This window comes from Aedes albopictus, unplaced genomic scaffold (genome assembly GCF_035046485.1).
Source record: "Aedes albopictus strain Foshan unplaced genomic scaffold, AalbF5 HiC_scaffold_51, whole genome shotgun sequence".
Lineage (NCBI taxonomy): Eukaryota > Metazoa > Arthropoda > Insecta > Diptera > Culicidae > Aedes > Aedes albopictus.
This window is the reverse complement of record NW_026917321.1, coordinates 57,529-76,496: the sequence shown is the minus strand read 5'-3', so window position 1 is coordinate 76,496 and position 18,968 is coordinate 57,529. Positions and strand designations below refer to the sequence as shown.

At 38.2% G+C, this 18,968-nt stretch overlaps 1 long non-coding RNA gene across 1 annotated transcript in view; it reads right to left on the bottom strand.

Moving 5' to 3' along the window:
- Positions 1–248: 248 nt before the first annotated feature.
- The window catches only part of LOC134284679 (uncharacterized), a 56,395-nt gene continuing 37,675 nt past the window's right edge, over positions 249–18,968 (bottom strand). Inside the window, exons 2-3 of the long non-coding RNA XR_009995878.1 lie at positions 1,836–2,811; positions 249–1,720 (exon numbers count right to left, since the gene is read on the bottom strand). This is a non-coding gene — a long non-coding RNA (uncharacterized LOC134284679). The remainder of the gene's footprint in view (positions 1,721–1,835; positions 2,812–18,968) is intronic.

The following is an 18,968-nucleotide window of genomic DNA, read 5'->3' as shown; positions in this document are numbered from 1 at the left end:
TCTGCTAAAAAAAAAGGAATAGTTTTAGACTTACATTCGTGAAGTCTTAGAGGATTTACATACGAGTAATAAAGCATTGTGCACAACAGAAACACGTATTTGATGAACATATTGAGATTATGCTAGTTTGAAACTAATTGCTGTCTTGTAGAAATCAGATTTTTCAGTTTAAAACAAATAATTCTTTACACCTATTAAAGTTTATGTTTAGAACTTTTCAACATTTTCAGTATTATTCAACTTTCTTAACCCTCGAGCGATCGCGCTGTTGTATTTTGTACAACGCGTTGAAAAAATCTCGCTTTTTGTACTCAACATTAGCGTGGTGCTGACGCAGGTAGCCAACCGCGCGAGTTACGGAAGGTTAAAACTCCAATCAATAAGTAGTAGCCTAATAATTGCTCAAGGAAATTAGCAGTTGCCTGACCAATCATGTTATATTGAATTATAAGGATTTTTAATCAGCCATATTTGTCAAGACTTGTTGGATAAATGTACAGCTTATATCAAACAGTTTCTCTCTGTTACAGTAAAACCTCCATGAGTCGATATTGAAGGGACCATCGACTCAAGGAAATATCGAGTAGTGGAACAAAAATCCTTTGGGAACCTTTTGGGGGGACCATCATAGTAACCCAGAAATTATTTTTCAGTATGGAAAAAATTACCTCCATGAGTCGATATCGAGTCAAGGAACATCGACTCATGGAGGTTCGACTGTATTTGTTATATTAAGTATATTTTCGCGCTTATCTTTTATTAGAGTCCTGCGGCGGTCGTACGCTCGCAAGGCATACCGCCGCATGACAGTCGCAAGGCAAAACAAAAGAAAAACTGATCCCACCAAAAACAAAAGCACGTGGGTTTCGCGAAGTGACAAATGTTTTTGAATGTGTTTGTGACGAACGGCAAGAGTAGCTCAGTGGAATGAGTGTTCTTGCTGTCAAACCCCATATAGTGGAATTATATACTTTTAAATCTGGTGACGCTGTTATGATTAGTGACTGTCGCGCTAATATCAGAAGCCAGAGGCAGATAATCGCCATATTCTGATTTTTCTTGAGAGGCATAATAAATAATGATAATCAAAGAAAGAATATGTCATCATGTAATGTCATTTGATTCAATTCTCGATTACTGCTACTTAGTAAAAAAATGTTACAATCGCTGAACAACAAAACTGTAGTCAAGTAAAAATACATAGTTAACTGAATTTCAAATCGATTGAACTCGAAATTTGGTAAATTGAAACAATATTGCAAGCAGTAATTGAGAAACTCTAACTATGAAAAGAATGTCTTCTGCCCGTTTCAAAGTAAATTCTTGCCAAAATATTACAAAAGAAAGGTATTAAAATATTCATTACAAACATTGAACAAGCCAACAAAAAACGCCGAACAAGAAAGCAACCAGCGAATGGGTCTTAATCCATTCCGTACTGATCTCGGAGGGTCTACGCACCTGTTCTCTAAGAAAGACTAAGTCGGTGTTTATAAGCATCTAATCATTCGTACGCGATGCTGTTGGGAGCGGGGGAGCGTGTTGCACTACGATAATGTTGTGGACGTGGGCCAGGGTGATGCACTTGGATTGAATTGTGGTGGTTTCGGTGGTTTTCGGTGTTCATTTGGGGGGTTGTTGGTGGTCGATGTGATATAATAAGAAAGAAAATCAGAATGAAGGTCGAGCAACGGGATCGTAAACTAGAATCTGGGGGGAGCTGTTGGGGAAAGAAACTTCAAAAATATGGATTTTTTATGTACACAGGATTGTTGCAATGTATAAAACCGGAAACTAACGGAACTAGAACTTAAAGGAAAGAAAACTAGAATCACCTTGAGGTACAGGGGCGGCTAGCTCTACGTCAAGTCATTTAATTGTTCCTGGCAATAATGGTCGAAGCTGCGCTTTTCGCTCTCTATGTCCGCTGGAATCACAAGGTTTTGTCCGATGGTTTGTGCTACTTTTTTTCTTCTTTCCAAGATGTCACGTTCGTTCACTTCTTCATGGATGTCTTCTCGGAGAGGTTCAAATTGGGTAAGAAACTTTTCCCTGCTCCCTCCGGCCTGATTACAAGCTGTTCGCACTGACACTGGTTCACATACATAGGACCGTTTTCACGTAATTTCGCTTTCCAACTTTCATCCAACTGAGGGCGACTGGAGCATGGGATGTTTTTCCCTCTTCGCACTGCTCGCTTTTCTTCAATGTGTTTTGCTAAGCTTGTTTAACTGCAAAGTTTCCAAAAGTTTAGATCGACTAAGTTCAGAAAACAGTATCAACAGTAAACACTGGATTGGGGGTTGGGAGTTAACATGAATTACGGCGATTTGAGGCGTGTCTTACTCGAATATGGTGTTTCAAAGGTCACGTTTCGACCCAGGTTATTACGAGTCGTTGTACCACCAGATGGGAACGAAACCAGACACTTTGAGCATAGTATTGGTTGCTAGATCGTAGCGTTAACGGTAATGAGAACGATTTATTGCACTAGACGTGCGATTAGGAGTAGCTGATTCGCTGGAGGTTGAGAAAAGTTAATTTTAAATTTTCACTCAACAAGATCCCGTCACTCGTTTTTCTTCCATCGCCGAGTTGGGAATCTTCACTTGATATCTTCGCAAGCCAGCTGCCACTAGTTTTGGACTAAGCACACAATCTTCGTTGCTACTTTGCCGGAATCATCAGCACACTATCAGCAACATTTTTGCAGCACTTTTCTTCTTCCCGAAACGACACGTATTACTTTCCCACAACACACAAGTGTATATTTATAGTCCCGCGATGTTTTTTTCGCCGTTTTTATCTGCGCTATAGTCAACATAGTAGAAGAGAGAGATATATTTAGAACTTTGGTCCAAGGCACTCAAACAAACCATAGTCGGGAGAAAAACATAAATTCAAAAACAGCGAACAATCCTCTATCCCTGCGTCCCGACGATCCTCTTGGTCTCAAGTTCTCCTCAAGAAGTTTTCAACGGCGATGACGACGCCGCCAGCGCGTTGGCTGGGGTGGTGGTGGAAGTCGGGCTGTAAATTTGCTTATGTTCAATGGCCGGTGGTGGGATGCAGTCAGTGTGGTTGCACTGCTGGAAGATGGAAACTCGGCGGCAGAAGCGGACTTCAGAACACTTGTACTGTACGGTGTATAACTTGGATGCGCTTTTTTGCGCTTAACCGGTGTGGATTTACGTGGGAAGAAGTCTGGCAATTGAGGGGTTGCAAAATATTATTGTTAGCAAAAGATGCAAATTTATTATGATTGAAGTTAGTAGTGTAGCATTTGAATAATTGTTTGTTAGTTACTTTTCTGGCAGCCGTTTCCCAGTACGGACAATAAGAGCTTATCGACATTGCGATCTAAGAAACTATGCGAGTGTAGTTTGGACTGAACTTCATAAAGTAACAAGCATAAATTGGACTTGGAGCACTGAAGCAATGATTTGATGTGCAGTGGAATTTGAAAGACTTAGACTATTCAAGATGTTGTAAGATGCCTTCCTTTGGAAAATCCATCAGTGATTTCTTCAGATATTTTGGGGGGTTTTCTGAAAATCTTGCATAAATTTATTCAGTAGTTCCTCTAGAGATTCCGCCAGAAAATCCCCTCTTTTATTCTATCAAAACATTTTTCAAGAATTTGTTCAAAAATTTTCTGCAGAGATTGAAATTCCCCTGGAATAGACGTGTGCGCCGAAGCAGATTTCACGGGCGGTATCGTTTATATTAATTTGAGACAGTGGCAAAGGCAACGCCGGCAACACGCGGTTCGCCCTATTCCGCGGTGACGGCGGCGTATTTTATTTTTGCGAATTGCTACTGCTGGTCCAATACAGAATAGTTTACAGTCTGTGTCCAAAGAACAAATTTCGCCTACCTTGCGTTACGTATTGAAATCAGAGGTTTCAATAAAAAATAATCTTCCTCAGTGTCAGTGTCAGTGAATCGGTAGTCGAAATCCGCGCATCTGTCAAAGGATAAGCAAAATAGGGTGGAATTAAAAGGTACAAACTGAATACACTAATTCGAAGAAGGTATTCTGCTTAGAAGGTTCAAAAAGTCGGTACAAGAATAAAAATTATACTTACAAGAATCAGAGCGTTCATGATTTACAAAATTTTTAATCATGATTAATCATTGATGATTAAAATTCTAATTTCGGTGATTATTGATTATGATTAATGATTAATTTGATTTTTAGGATGATTAAAGATTATGATTAATGATTAAAATTGGTTTTATCTGTGATTATTGATTATGATTATTGATTAAAAACGGCTCATTGATTAAAAATCATGATTAATCATGATTAATCAATCATAAAAACTGGAAATGATTAAAAGGTTTTGTGCTGTTTACAATATTTTTGAAGTTTCAAAAGTAAAAGTTTCTTTGTCTGGGAGATTTTTGAAAAAAGAATCACACTTAGAGCAGCATTTGAACCAATTTAAGTTGGATCATATATTTTATATGGTGAATCATTTTTGGTAATGAATGATTAATGACTGATTAATTCTTTTTTCTTATGATTATGATTACTGATTAATGATTAAATTGCGAAATCAGTGTGATTAAGATTAATGATTAATGATTAAATAAAAATTTTTAGTGATTATGATTAATGATTTTTGATTAATCTTAATCATTAATCATTAATCATGATTAAATTTATGATTAATCATTAACGCTCTGACAAGAATTTTGCTATAGCTTTTGCGAGAACCCTTGAGACGTTCACCAGGAAAATTATAAAGAATTCTTCTAGGCGGAAATTCATATTCTTTTCAAGCTACCTTATCGGCGCTGCAGTCTTGGGAAATCAACGGAAAATTATGATTTTCCTTTGAAGAAGACTCGAAACAGAGTCGAAACGTCGGGACAAATCTAAAACAGCCGTTTTGATTCCCCAAGACTACAGCGCCGATAAAGTAGCTAGATCACACATATCAGTCGTACTCTCGTAAGTATAATATTCTCTTCTAACACTCATATGAGACCAGTGCTTTTATGGTAAAATCAGAGCTAGTTACTCGAGGTTATCAAATTCCAGCGCCCCATACACTGCATATTTGGTTCAAAACCGTATTTACGAAGACAAAAACGTTTGTGCATAAACCTAAAGTTTTAGATACTCTTTAGGAAAGTTTCTTTTTATTTTTCGACCTTTTTTTCTTATCACTATGAAATTTGGTGGGTTCCTGTAGTTCAGCTGATCCAAAAAACTGCTTTTTAATTGTTTTATATACGTTTACAAAATGTTCCACAATTTTGTAGAAGAACTTATTTGGACTTATTTCGAGCACTTTCAGGATTATCAACGACTCATATTTTTTTCCAAACATCTCAATGTTCTATCTCTCATAGTAAAAAAGATACAGGCATTTTTCTTGGAAAAAATAATTCTTTTAAAAAAAGTCACATCTCAAAAAGGAGCAAATGGATCGCTTTATTGTATTGAAAAGATCGTACTCTAATCTATTTATGGTAAAAATTGTGGGTACCTTTTTTGTTTGCAACTTTTGATTAAATTTAAAAAATACGATTTTTTCCATAGAAAATCAGTTGTAACTCTGAAAGTTGATGAAATACAAACTTGACGTCTTAGACAAAATTGTGAGTTTTTGGATGCTCTAAAAGTGCTTAGAAGAAAAAATGGCGAAAAAATCAACGCATCAAATTAGATTGAAAAAAAAACAGATTTTCATATGGAATTCGTAACATTTTAAGTTCAACTAGTCTTTGTTAGATAGATCGAACGACTTCGAGGAACTTCGAGAAGTTCTTTAATGAACTTGTATAAATATTATCTTGGGGTTCTTTACAGGAATTCCTCCAGGGATTCATTCAGGTGTTTCTTCAGGAATTTCTCCATAAAATTCTTCTGAAAGTTGCTCCACGAGTTGGATCGTAAATTTTTGTTGGGATTTATAGAAACCGTTCTTCAGGGATTCGTTCAGAAATTTTCCGGGGGCTCTTCAGAGATTATTTCAGGGGCTTCTACAGAAATCACATCGGGATATATTTTTTGGCGTTGCTCTGAGAAAATCCATCAAAATTCTTTTTGGAATTACTACACAGCATTTTCATTTTTTTTTGTTAAGATTCCTTCAAGAATGCTTCCATTTGATTTAAATTTGCTCCGAATATTTCTGAAAGTAAGAAGATGCTTCAGGGATTTTTATCCACCTTTCAGAAATTTGCAAGAAAATATTTTTCCAGAAGTATCTCTAAGAGTTCTTACAGGGGTTGTTCCAAATTAACCTGCAGGAGTCCCCTCAGAAAATTATTAAAAGATTTATTCAAGAATTTCTCTAGTACCTTTTTTTGTATAGAGAGACTACCGTTCTCTACATTCGTGTCTTACCAGTACCTTTGTTTGCAATTTTTACCTCTAAGATGTCTTTTCAGAAATCCCTTCAGGGATTTTCACTGGAACTTTTCCAGTTTTGGTTTTCCTTATATACTCCAGACGTTTTTTTTTATAAAGTTCTTCTATAAATTTATTTTAAGTTCTTCTAAAAAATTTCTTTAAAGAAGTTCCTCCAGGTATTCCTGAGAAACTCTTCCAGTGATTGTTTCTAAAATTGCTACAAACATTTCCTTAGGAATTCCGTCAGGTTATTCTTGAAAAACTACTATTTTCTTATGTAATTTCATAAAATACTTCTGGAAAAATCGGTAAAGAAATATCTGAAAGAAATCCTGGAGGAATCATTAAAGGAATTCCAGGAGATGTTTCTGAAGGCACCGTGGCAGAAATTCACAAAATAAACTTTCTAGACATTTCTTCGAAAACCCCTGACGAAATTTTCCAAAACTCGAAAAAAAAATCCTTGGAAACATTTCTGTGGTGATCTCTTGCTGATATTCATGAATAAATCCTAAAACTACCGAAGAAGTGATATTTCTGTTTTAATTCCCGAATAAGTCTATGATGCAATCTATGGAGGAATTTCTGAAAGAATTCTTGGTTGGTAAACTGTCTATCTGATTCCTGAATAAATTCCTGGAGATATTCTTAAAAAAATCCCTGGAGGGTTGTGTGAAAGTATCCCAGGGAATTCCTGGAGGATTTCAAGAAAGAGTTGATAAAGAAATCTCGGGAAACTTCTCCTTAGAAATTTTTGGTGTTATTCCTATAATGATTTATTAAAAAATATTTGGGAAAATTAGGTAAATATTTTATCAAAATCCATAAATGATTTTCTGACAAAATGCACGGAGACAAATTTCGTTCGTTTGAAATAAAAATATTCATGTTTATTCAGTAAACTGATAAAATATTTAAAACTAAAATATTATTTTTTAAAGCTAACTCAATAACATATTGATTTCTGCAATACCCATTGAAGAGCCCCCCGTTCCGCCGTCGAGAACATAAACAAAACTCTCGAGTTCTAGCTGCAGCACCAAACAAGATTTCCTCCTGCAAAAAAAGTCAAGTTTCACCAAAAGTTTCCACGAAATCCCATTGATTTCGGGAGCGTATGTTATCTACATGATGTTGGCATTGGAAGTGCCGCGTGGGCTGATGGGTTTTCCTAGAGAAGGAAATGACTTTGTAAATTTAATTGGAAAACCAATATTTCCGTAGGGCCGACCTGCCACGAAAAAAACAAATAGTTTTACATTTGTTTCTAACATAACCTGTCAGAAGATGCATTTTTGTTTCAAAAATGGATTGAATTTGCTTCAAATGTGACGTTCGATTTGCTCCAAACAGTTTAATTTTTGTTGCCAGAACAAATCGACAATTTATTTGAGTTTGCCTGAAATATTTTTGATTTTACTATGCTTTTTTCTGCGTGTGTCCGGAGGTATTCGTGAACGTTTTTTATAAAGAAATCCCTTGAAGAATGTAAAGCCTTTCAGGAATTGTTTCTGAACAATTTTTTGAATTTCTTAAAGAATCCGAGTAAAAATGTTCAAAGGTATCCTTGGAAGAAATCCAGGAGGAATTTCGGGTGAGATACATGGAAGAATACGCGAAGGAACTCATGAAAGAATCTCTAAACGAATATTTGTAAAAATCTCTGGAAAATATCTACTGGAAACACTTAACAAAATCATGAAAGAAGAACTTCTGGAGAATTTGCAGGGGACATTCCATGAAGCAATTTATTGAAGATGCCCTGAAAAAATTTTCGATGCAACCGAAGGAGGAATTCCTGAAAGATCCCTTGGATTACTTTGGAAATGGAATTCCTGAAGTTATTTCTGAAGGGGGAACATCTACAAATTTCATTACACTTTAAGGAGAGAGGGGGATTAGAAAAGTGTGATAGTTCCATTCTGAATTCTTGATTTTATAAAAACAAAACACTGTAGGAATGTCTGGAGTCTGTGGATAGTTTTCTTAAAAAAACCCCAGAGAAGTTTCTGAAATATTCCATGAAAGAATTTCTTAAACATAAAAGGGTTTCTAGAAGAACTTTCAGTGAAATTTTTGAAGGTTTCTCTAGAGGAATTTCAGAAGAAAACATTCCTCCAGTGTGTTATTTACCAAGGGGCGTGCAACTCAAAATTTTCCAGTAAATTTACGTGGAGATTTGTGCATTTAATATCGTGAGTAGGTGCCAAAGTTGGCCATTGTGGCGACCGTTTTGGGATTCAAATAAGTCTGTCCTCAAGGTTTACAAAAGAGACTCGCTTAGTGCTCATTAAAAAACTGAGGATCTTCAAATTATTGCAGTAAAAAAAATTCTATTTATTATCATAAAAAATCATTGCAGAAGATTCAAAAAAGTTCAAACTGTTTAATAACTACACTTAAAGAAGACTTAAGTTTGAACTTACTATTATGCTTGGTCATGGTGCCATGGTAAATTTGAAAACATTTTTATGCTGATTATTACCGCAAGCCATCTTTCTGTGTTCTACCTTTATTGCTATCAGGTTTAAACAGTCATTGGTCGTTTCTGTTCGGTGGAATTCCTTAAAAAGACTTCCAAAGATTCATTTTTAATTTCCTTTGGGAATTCACTTTTAAATTCTTCTAGGAATTCATAACAAACTACCTCCAGCGATTCCTACAGATTTTCTTCAAGAGATTTCTTCAGAAATTTCTCAAAGGATTACGTGGATTTCCGTGGAATTCTTTTAAAACTTTCCCATGAAATCCTTTAGCAAATCATACAGGCATTTCCTAAGAAAATTTCCCAGAGAAGCATTCATGATATTTTCTCTCAATTCTTTTAGAAATTCGTCCAAAGATTCCTGCAGGATTCTTTTAACAATATCATATTATTCTAAAGATTGCTCAAGAATTATCATTCAGGATTATTTCACGAAATCATTCAGATCTTCCATGGGTTGCTTCAGTCCTTTCTACAGAATTTTCTTTGGAAATTCCACTATTTACACATTCTTCAAGGCATTTCTTTTAAAAAATTGCTTTACAAAACCTTCCATAAATTAAAGTGAAGAGTTAGCCACAAAACACACGTTAAAAGTTATAGTTATCCTCAGTAAATGTTCCATGAATTCCTTTGGAAAATCCTCCAGGGCTTCTATCAAAAATTCCTTAATAGATTTGTTTTGGAAAGCCTTACACAGATGCTTTCGAAAAAATCCCCTACAGATTCCTCTACAAAATTCTCCAATCTTTTTTAATTGCTGTATGAATAATTTCAGTACTTCTCTTCAAAGATTTTTTTTTATCTTTTTAGCTGATTACTCCTCCCTCCTGCTATACTTTCGGAAAATTTGCTCAGCGATTTATTCGAATTTTTCAACGCCTTGCCACGCCCTGTGACCTGTGAACGAAAACATTTTATACTTTGTATACACAAAATTCAGCATATTCGTAGTTCTGTGTCAAAAATTGAGCTCAATCCACCAAAGCAAACTATAGGTACACCACCTCAAACTTGGCCATTTTGTATGAAAATCGGCGTTTGTCCGATCAATTATTCACCACAGTGTATGTCCATTCTTTATGGAGCATTTTGTGATTTTCTATGGAGCGTTACTAGTTGTTTATGGATGCAATAAATAGGCTGCCATTTCTAAAGGAATATCTTCTGAAATTTCTTCAGAGATTCCTCCGGAGATTCATGCATGATTTCTTTCAGCTGTTTCAGCAGGAAATTCTCCAGGGATTATTGCAGAAACTAATGTAGTCATTTCTTCAGGAATACTTCCGGATATCGCTTTAGTAATTACTTTAGAAATTCCTCAAGAGATTTTTATAGGAATATTTACAGAGGTTAACCTTTTAGTTGCTCTTGGTATTCCTGCACGAATTCTTCTTCCAACAATCTGCTTATTGCGGAATTATTGGATGAATCTCTGAAAGAATCCGCGTAGATTTGAGTTATTCTATCAGTTTATGGGCGGAGAAATTCGGAGACCTTGAATAATTAGCTTTGATTTTACCATAACAGCACTGCCTGTACACACTATTTGTATGCATTTCTTATGGAATTAGCCATAACTAGCGCACTATGTCGAAAAAGGATGCAAGAAGGCTTAATGTTTTAGGAAAATGATTTATTTTAATAACAATTTGAGCAAATGTTGAAGTTTTAATTAGTGCAACCTTGAACAAGAGGCAACCCATTTGTGTTTGAACCGTTGCGCTAGTAGAAACTAATATTTTTTGAATCAAATAAAAAATCTAACAAATTATGTCGTGTCATTGCCGTCAGATTGAATATTGGTTTCACTTCAAACATCACCATCAGCAAACACTTGGTGTGCAAAATAAAACATAAGATATTACACAGTTGTGGTTGGGAAGGTTGGGGTTCAGTTTCCATGTGCCCGCCATATGGTGCAGCAATTTTAATTTACTATTTCCATTCAGTTGGTCGTGTTTTCCGCATGCCTGCCATATAAGAATCAAAACGCCTCCCAACCGAAGAGGAGAGCCACGCCAGCAGTGGCGGAACGCAACACGGGGATTGTTATTACGTGGGAGTGGAATGTTTATAAAACAACACTCACACCTCTAGTGTCTTCTTTTTGCACACGTTTTGCATTGTTGTTTCACTGGGGCTGATTATTTTGAAGCGGGTGTTGTTGGGCGTTTGAAGGCATGGACGGCGGGAAATAACGAAGGAAATCTGTGAAAAACATAGCGCTTCTCCTAATAAGATTACGCTAGTGTGGAAAGAAGGCTTGGTTTGCATTCTGAAGTGGCGAAGTGGGGAACAACACTTAAAGAAGGCTTCCCATTCTAAAATAAGCTTGAACATTTATGCACTAACCGCCGAACAAGGGTTGGGCAAACATTTGAAAGACTGATTCAAACGATAGCAACATCCCGTTTATATTCCTGGCACATGTATTACCAAGCACGGGTTCTGCACAAAAGTGGTAATCAGCTTAACAATTTTGCACGTGTTACCTCTAACCAATATTTTTTGGAGTGGAACTTATCACAAAGCAGGGCTGCGGAGTGTAAGAAAGCCACAAGAAACTTCTGGCAAAATTGAAACATTTTAACAACTTGCCATTGCATGGGAGACCTGGTTTACTGGGGAACTCAAGCAATTATGGACCTGCGCCGCGCCTGGATCCCCAATCGAAAAAGGAACAACCAACAGCCACACATCAACATCCTTGTGCTCATCATTCTACCATGATAGGGTAACGACAACCAGTTCGATTTAGTAGAATTAGAATAGAATATATTTAGGCGCTGTACAAAGTATAAGTACAGCTTCCAGTTGGAATCGCTCACGCAGTGCCCTAGTAGACAAAAGAGCTGTAAATTAGGTTAAGCGATTGAAGAATAAAAAATTGGCGGAATTAAAAAAAAAAGCAATATCAAGATATGTTGGAGGGGATTATCGAGGGGCTTTTTCTGAGGCATGATCCTAGTCCATGACCTCCTTTCATAGGACAGCTGGGGACTGGAGCTAGCGATGAGGAGAGGATCACCGATGAAGAACGTGCGAGGATAGCAAAGTCCCTTAGCGTAGGAAGGAGTTCCGAACCTGGCCTAAGAAGACGCTCCCGGGATGTTCAGGTCTACTATGCACAATTGCCTGGACGAGGAAGTTTTCCCAGAGGAAGAGGCATAGCCTGGTTCTATTACCAAAGACGGGGAATCCACCCGGTGACCCGTTAGCATTAGGACCAATATGCTTGATCGACATGGCGGGGAAGGTGCTCGAAAAAATCATCCCTAAAAGAATGTTGAGGCACGCTGAGTACTGAGACTCTTCCGGAAGGGGAGGTCGACCGTAGACGCTATCTTGTCGGTTACAACGACCACCGGGAAGAGGTGAATTTACTGCTGTGTAGTAGTGACCCTGGATATAAGGAACGTATTTAATAACGCCAGTTGGGCGGCTATTGCCGATGCGCTCCTGCGTCTGGAGATAACCGGGTACCTGTACAAGATACTCTGAAGTTACTTACAGAATCGGTAGTGCCTGAGGGTTGCGAGCGCGTACCGTACTGTGTCACCCGATGCACTCTGCGTCATCACTTATCAGGAAAGACATCGAGTGCTTCGAAATGCACGGCGCAAGTGCCATTCGCAGGACTGCCAGATTATCCATCATAGTCAAATGGCAGCGCGTCTTGGAACTGTTCCACCAAAGGAAGGTTCATGTTGATCCCTAGGATAGATAGTTGGGTTAACAGGCGCCATGGGCAAGTAACATTCCACCTGACTGAGATCCTTCCAGGCCATGGATGCTTCAGACAGTATCTACATCGTTTCGATCATGTGGTTTCTCCCGAATGGCTATCGCCCACATCGTCTTGGAGCTACAGAGGAGGTGGCACGTGGACTCGGAAATGACTAGTGCAGATGCTATACAAGAGGTGGTTCAAGGGTTCGAAGTCGGCTACGTAGGTAATACCGGTGCCCTGCGGTCCAAATCGATCCTTACTGCGATCAAGTGGCCGCGGGGAGAACACCCTGGAAGCGTTGCTGTCGTGGCTTCGGCGGTCTATTGGGTGGAATCCCAGTCCGTGGTTGAAAAGGGGTCCTCGGAAAGGTCGGAGCAGGTGGAGGCCCCATGTCAGCACGTCCTTCTGTGTACTGGCTGAAAGGGTCTTACTTGCGGAAAAGTAAAATCGCAGGGCACGTATCAGTTCTTAATAGTTGCTGTGCAGTTGGAAACAGGCGTGGTGTAGACCCAGCCCGCCTACCGAGGACAAAGGAAGTGGTAAGGACCACTCGAGAAACTGGCTGAGTGCTAGCATGCTACTTTGGTGGACTCCCCAAAACGTATCATCGATGTTCGTTGCTGCATACTACGCATATAACTTTGAGGGTGCAATATGCACTAGCCCCTCTCTGAAGCAATGTCTTCTTGGTGGTTCCGGAGAGAATGGTTTGGCGGATTTGGGAATGTTGTTTAGTGGGTCGGGGAAATGGTAGTCATGGCTTTTATTTTGGATGTAGGAGAAGGTCATTGATCCTACAGTACCTGGACCATCCTGTTCAGGTGTCTGTTGAACCCGCAGGTTAATTCCGAGGGTAGATAGTTGTATCACTAGGCGCCATGCGGTAGTAACATTGCGCCTGACTGGATCATGGTTACTTCAAACGGTACCTACACTGTTTCAGCCATGCGGCTTCTCCCGAGTGCTCAGTTTGTGCAGTTTTTGAAGATCATGATACTGGATGACGCCTATGCTCATCTGAAGAAAATAACAGCGAAGATAGGCTTAGAAGTAAACGATGAAGTACATGGTTGCGGATGGATTGAGAAAGAGGTAGACCTAGTGGTGTTAGCATTGAGGTATGCGATGTCTGTATTTTTTATTTACTGGATCGTTTGTAACAGCCATCTTTGGATTCAACCATGCTTGTACTTAAGTATCGCAGATTGAGGAGACTCGCAATAAGTAACGAAATTGCGAGTTTCCACCTAGTAGAGAACTTTATCAAAATTGTGAGTTATAAATTACGAGTGCATGAGAGTTCACATTCCGACATTCCCAATTTAAGTGCACTATTCCATCAAAACTTGTTCCTTGATTAAAATAAGAACATATGCACCGAGCCGGCAGATACCGAAATTGCAATTTTCAGTCCGAATAACAACTTGCCATCCTAGCCTAGGTGGTTTAAAGTGTAATAAATTTGGATGTTTGTTAGTGCTCGCATAATTCAACAGTGGAGTGATGTTTATTAATAGCCCTCATATGTAAAATGACGACGACGACGACGTCGTCCGACGTATCTTCTAGTCACTAGACTGCACCGACAACGATGAACCACTAGCTGCAAGGGACGGACGACGAAGGGAAGACGCTCGATGGTGGTAACGAGAATTCGAGGAGAGGGCACACGCCACCACCGGCCCAGCAGCAGCAACCTGGGAACAAGACAGGAAGATTGTTTGTCGCTCGGTCGTTTCCCTAAGCCGACAGCCAGTAGTCGCATTAGACGTTGCTAGTGCTCGTCGTCGTCGTCGTTTGCATTTTCAGTGGGTCATGACTTCGAGAAGCAGATTGAAACGAATGTGTATCACGCCTTTGCCTCACCTTCCGGTGTGTATGGAAATTTCACATGGTCGTTTACAGTCACCATCTTGAGACAAATGTACACGACAAAGTATTCTCGAGAAAACATATTTCCAATTAAGATTTCACAAAATGGGTTTCTTGCACGCAGCACATTGCCGAGATATTTCATGTTAGATGTCACTCAGGCGAAGCCATCAATTGGAATGGTGTTTTGGTTGGAAATGGGAGGTAATGTGGGAATAGACCTTCGCCATGCAACTTGTATTTTCATTCCACATCTGAACGTTGGAATTTACATGTGATGCAGAGTAGTTCATCCCTAGCGCAATTATTATTCTGCCTCTAACACGCACCCTGGAGTACAATTACTAAACAGGATTTTGTTTACCAGGCATTTTTAAAGTAGTCGCGATCATCATCTACTGGTTTAAGAATTGGTAACTTCTTTACAAATTAATTCACTAATCCACTTAGTTATTTGAGAATGTACTGAACAACAAATCATGTGCATCGGTACCAGAACTTGCATAAGAAGGAGTTTATTTCATCAAGATTCACGTTAACCATGTTCAAATCACCTAATACCGAAACCCAAAACAAAGGTAACGTTCCGCCTTTTGCAGGTATGTAGTAACAATCAATTCAGCCCGAATGAAGCCATTCGAGATTGTCACACCCAGGTGACACGTACCGGTTATATTGTGGCGAACGTACGTGTGCCGACTGTATCATCTACTACGTCATATTTCGCCACCTAGTCGGCACACAATCCAACCCCAGCTGATATCACCGACCCGGGTCCGATAAATTTCTCGACACATCATCTACACCAACACCACATCCCAACAAGAAAACGGTGGTGGTGTCAGCCTTCATGTGGGTACGAACGTGGGTCATTTCGAGGCGCTCTGTTGCAGCCACTAACGTGCTCCAAAATGGGCCCCGACAGGGCGAGTCCAAGCTATGATGCTTGGTCACGTTCCGGTGTGTTAGGAAAAAGAAAAAGGTCATGGTCTTTGCAGAATATCGTAACCGGATCGCGCGCGCGTTTTACTGCCACTGTGTTCCACTGTACTACTGGGGGGAACGCGAAGCGGTCAATGATAGAGGGGTCGTTAGGTTATTAGTCAGCGAAATAAATTTCGTGTCGGAATGGAATTGTCACTTATCCTGCAGGGGATTAGAATACTTGGTCCCCTCGTAAACATAAGCTTTATCACCGAGCTGGACCTTTAAAGCTGACGCATCGGCGTGGTTGCCTGGGTTTAAGGAAATATAGGCTATAAGTACTAACGATTTAAAAGCGAGTGTTTCGATTAAATGTACCAGAAGGTAAGGCTTGAGAAGAACACTTCCAAAAGCCAGATGTTAATGTTGATGACTCCCGGCGGAATAGATAAACAAATACAAGGAATCAAAAGGAATAGAGAAAGGGATTTACCGCAGGAAGGAAACAGCACTATGAGTTGAATGTCACTGCTGAAATGCAAAACATCATGCAACAGGATGATGTGCGGACATTTTAAGAAATTGTCAATAGTGGGAAGATAAAAACTGCGCCATCTTCCGATATATGTAGGTAATTTTCTGACAGAGAAAAATATGAGAGCTGCGAGGTGCAGAGTTCATTACAAGACAACAGCATGCAGCAGTTACAAAAAAACATGCTTTGAAGCTGCTTTGAACGCTAGATGAGGCTCAAAAGACTATTGAGAGGCTGGTGAACAGTAAAAATGAGGGGCTTGTTGGTAGAGTGGCAATCATTTCTGTATATGTTTTGAAATTTATATCTGTATGTTCCTATCTAAACTTTCCTTTTTGTCATCATATACAATTCGTATCATGTCTTCATGAATATCGGTTAAACCAGAAACGGGATGAAAAGACGTTTTACTGCTTTTCAACTTCACATCACAGTGCCATGCCTCACGCCCACAAGTTATGCAGCCAACGAACTGTACCCCCGCATCAAATTTCCCAAATTGAGGAGAACGTGCCTCTAGAGCCAGCCTACTGATACCCCCGCATCATCTTCGACATCCCAGCATGATCGTGTCTATACTCGGTGGTGGTCTGCCGTGGGCATGCGATTAAAATAATTACTTCTTTCCACCCACATTGACCTAAAGCCTGACGTAGCAGGAATCATTATCGCTTAAAAACAAAACATCACTAACACCCATACACCGTAGATGGGTGTAATCTTTAAGCATATGTATATCTATTGGATATCATGGTAAAAACAGAGCTGGTTAATCATGGTTTCCAAACTTCATCGATTCCATATGCTAGAATTCTATGAACTCTATGAATCCTTTGGATTTAACTAGAATTCTTCAGGGAATTCCTCTAGGAATTTTCCGTCGGACTTCTTCAGAGGTTTCTAGACAAATGTCTGACAGATTCGTACGATAGAACTAGTCGAAGGGCTTCCTCACAAATTCTTCTGGGATTCCATAAAGATTTCCATAAGACATTATTTCAAGAACTACTTCATAAGTTCATGATTGTATTCCTTCATGTATTTCTTCAAAAAATTCTGTAGGATGTCCACGAGAAACATTTTCAGTTTTCTTTCCAGGAGTGTTTCTTGGGGGTTCCCCTAAAATTCTTCCATAAGTTTCTTAAAATTGTCCAGGGGTTTCTCCAGAAATTCCTCCAAACATTTGTTTAATAGATGCAGTTCTATGAAAAAAATCACAAAGATTCAGAAACTTCTCTAGGGTCTTTTTTAATTTTGTTTTTTTTTTCTACAAACTTTTTCAGAAATTATTGCTTTAATCAATACAGAGGTTCCTTCAGGTATTCTTGGGGTATTACTACAGCGTTTCTAGAAAATTCTCGAAACATTATTCTGGAAGTTTCTCCAAAGGTTTTTCTAAGAGATCTTTCAGGTATTCCTCTAGGCTTTTCTATGTATTGATGCAGATCCTACTTCAAAAATTATTTCAACTTATTTTATTTATTATCAAAATGTTGGGCAAGTAATGCACATCGCTTGTTAACTCAAGACTGAGCAGCCGATTAAAAAAAACATTTTTCATGGAATTTTTCAAGAAATTTTCCTACGAATAGCAGCAGAGGGTTCTTTAATCCTTCCAAGTATTGTTTCAAAGATTCTTTGAAGTTTTTTTTATTGTATTGGTTCTCTGTAGAATTTTATTTTGTTTTTGCTGGATTTCCTTCAGAAATTTGGGAGTTTTGAATTTTGAATTTGAATTTTGAATTTGAATTTTGAATTTGAATTTTGAATTTGAATTTTGAATTTGAATTTTGAATTTTGAATTTTGAGAACAAATCCCAAATCAGCTTTTCCAAGGAATCCTTTAAAAAATCCTCCAGGGAAACCCCAGAAGCTTATCGAGCGATTTCTTAAATAATTCCACCAGTCAGTACCTTAGTCTGCGATTTCTGTGAACATTTTTCAAGAGATTTCTTCAAAAATTCTTTCACAAACGAGATGAACCAGCCGAGGGCTGAAAATCTCGATAATAAAGAAAAATAATAATAATAATAATTCTCTCACAAGTTTTTCCAGAACCTCTACCAAAAATTCTCAAGCATTATTTCTCTGAAATTGTAGGATTACTCGTGGGGATATCGTAAGATGTTTCTAGAGATTTCTTAAGACAATCTTCCAAAGATTTCTTAGAAAATCATTCAGAGATTCCTCGAAAAAATCTTCAGTAATTTTTGTGTGATCTCTGGAAAAAACTTCTGAGAAATCCCTGGAAAAATATCTGAACATATCTGATTCTGCAGGGATCGCTGAATACATCCCAGGAGATGTTTGTGATGGAATAGCAAGAGCCATTTCTAGAAGACAAAATCCTTGTAGGAAATTCTGCAGGAGAAGTATTTTGAGAGAAATCCTCGAAATAATTTCCGAAGCAATCCGTGATGGATTTGTAACGAAAATTTAAGATGAATTTCCGAAAAACTCAATGGAAGAACTTTTGAAAAAATGCCTTGTAGTCATTCCAGAAGAAAAATTTAAAATTCTGAAGTAGTTTCTGGAGCTAAAATCTCTTTGAAGGAATTTCAGAAGAAACCTTAGTAGAAATTCCTGAAAAAAAAAACCCTGAAGGAATTTCTGGAGAAATTTTCAGTAGAACTCCTGTAAAAATCTTTTTATGAACTTTTGAATGAATATCTAGAGAAATAATTGAAGAAATCCCCGGGAAGTTCTTGGAAAAAAAAAAAAAATCCAGTAAAAATTTCTTAAGATCTTTCTAGAAACACTTCTTGGGAGTAACTGAGAAAAATTAAGAATTTGGAGGAAAATTCTCGGAGAAATCCTTTTATGAAATCCTTGAATGATTTTCTGGAAGTATTCCTGAGGAAATCAGCGAAAGAATTAAAAAAAAAAGCACTATAAGAATATCTGAAAAACAAATAAGGCGTCTCCAAAGATCCATAAAAAAAACTCTAGAACTAGTTCTAAGAGAATTTCCGTAGAGATTCCAGGGAAATATATTTGAATAAAATTCTTGAAGAATCCGTGGAGAATTAATTGCAATTATCCTTAGAAG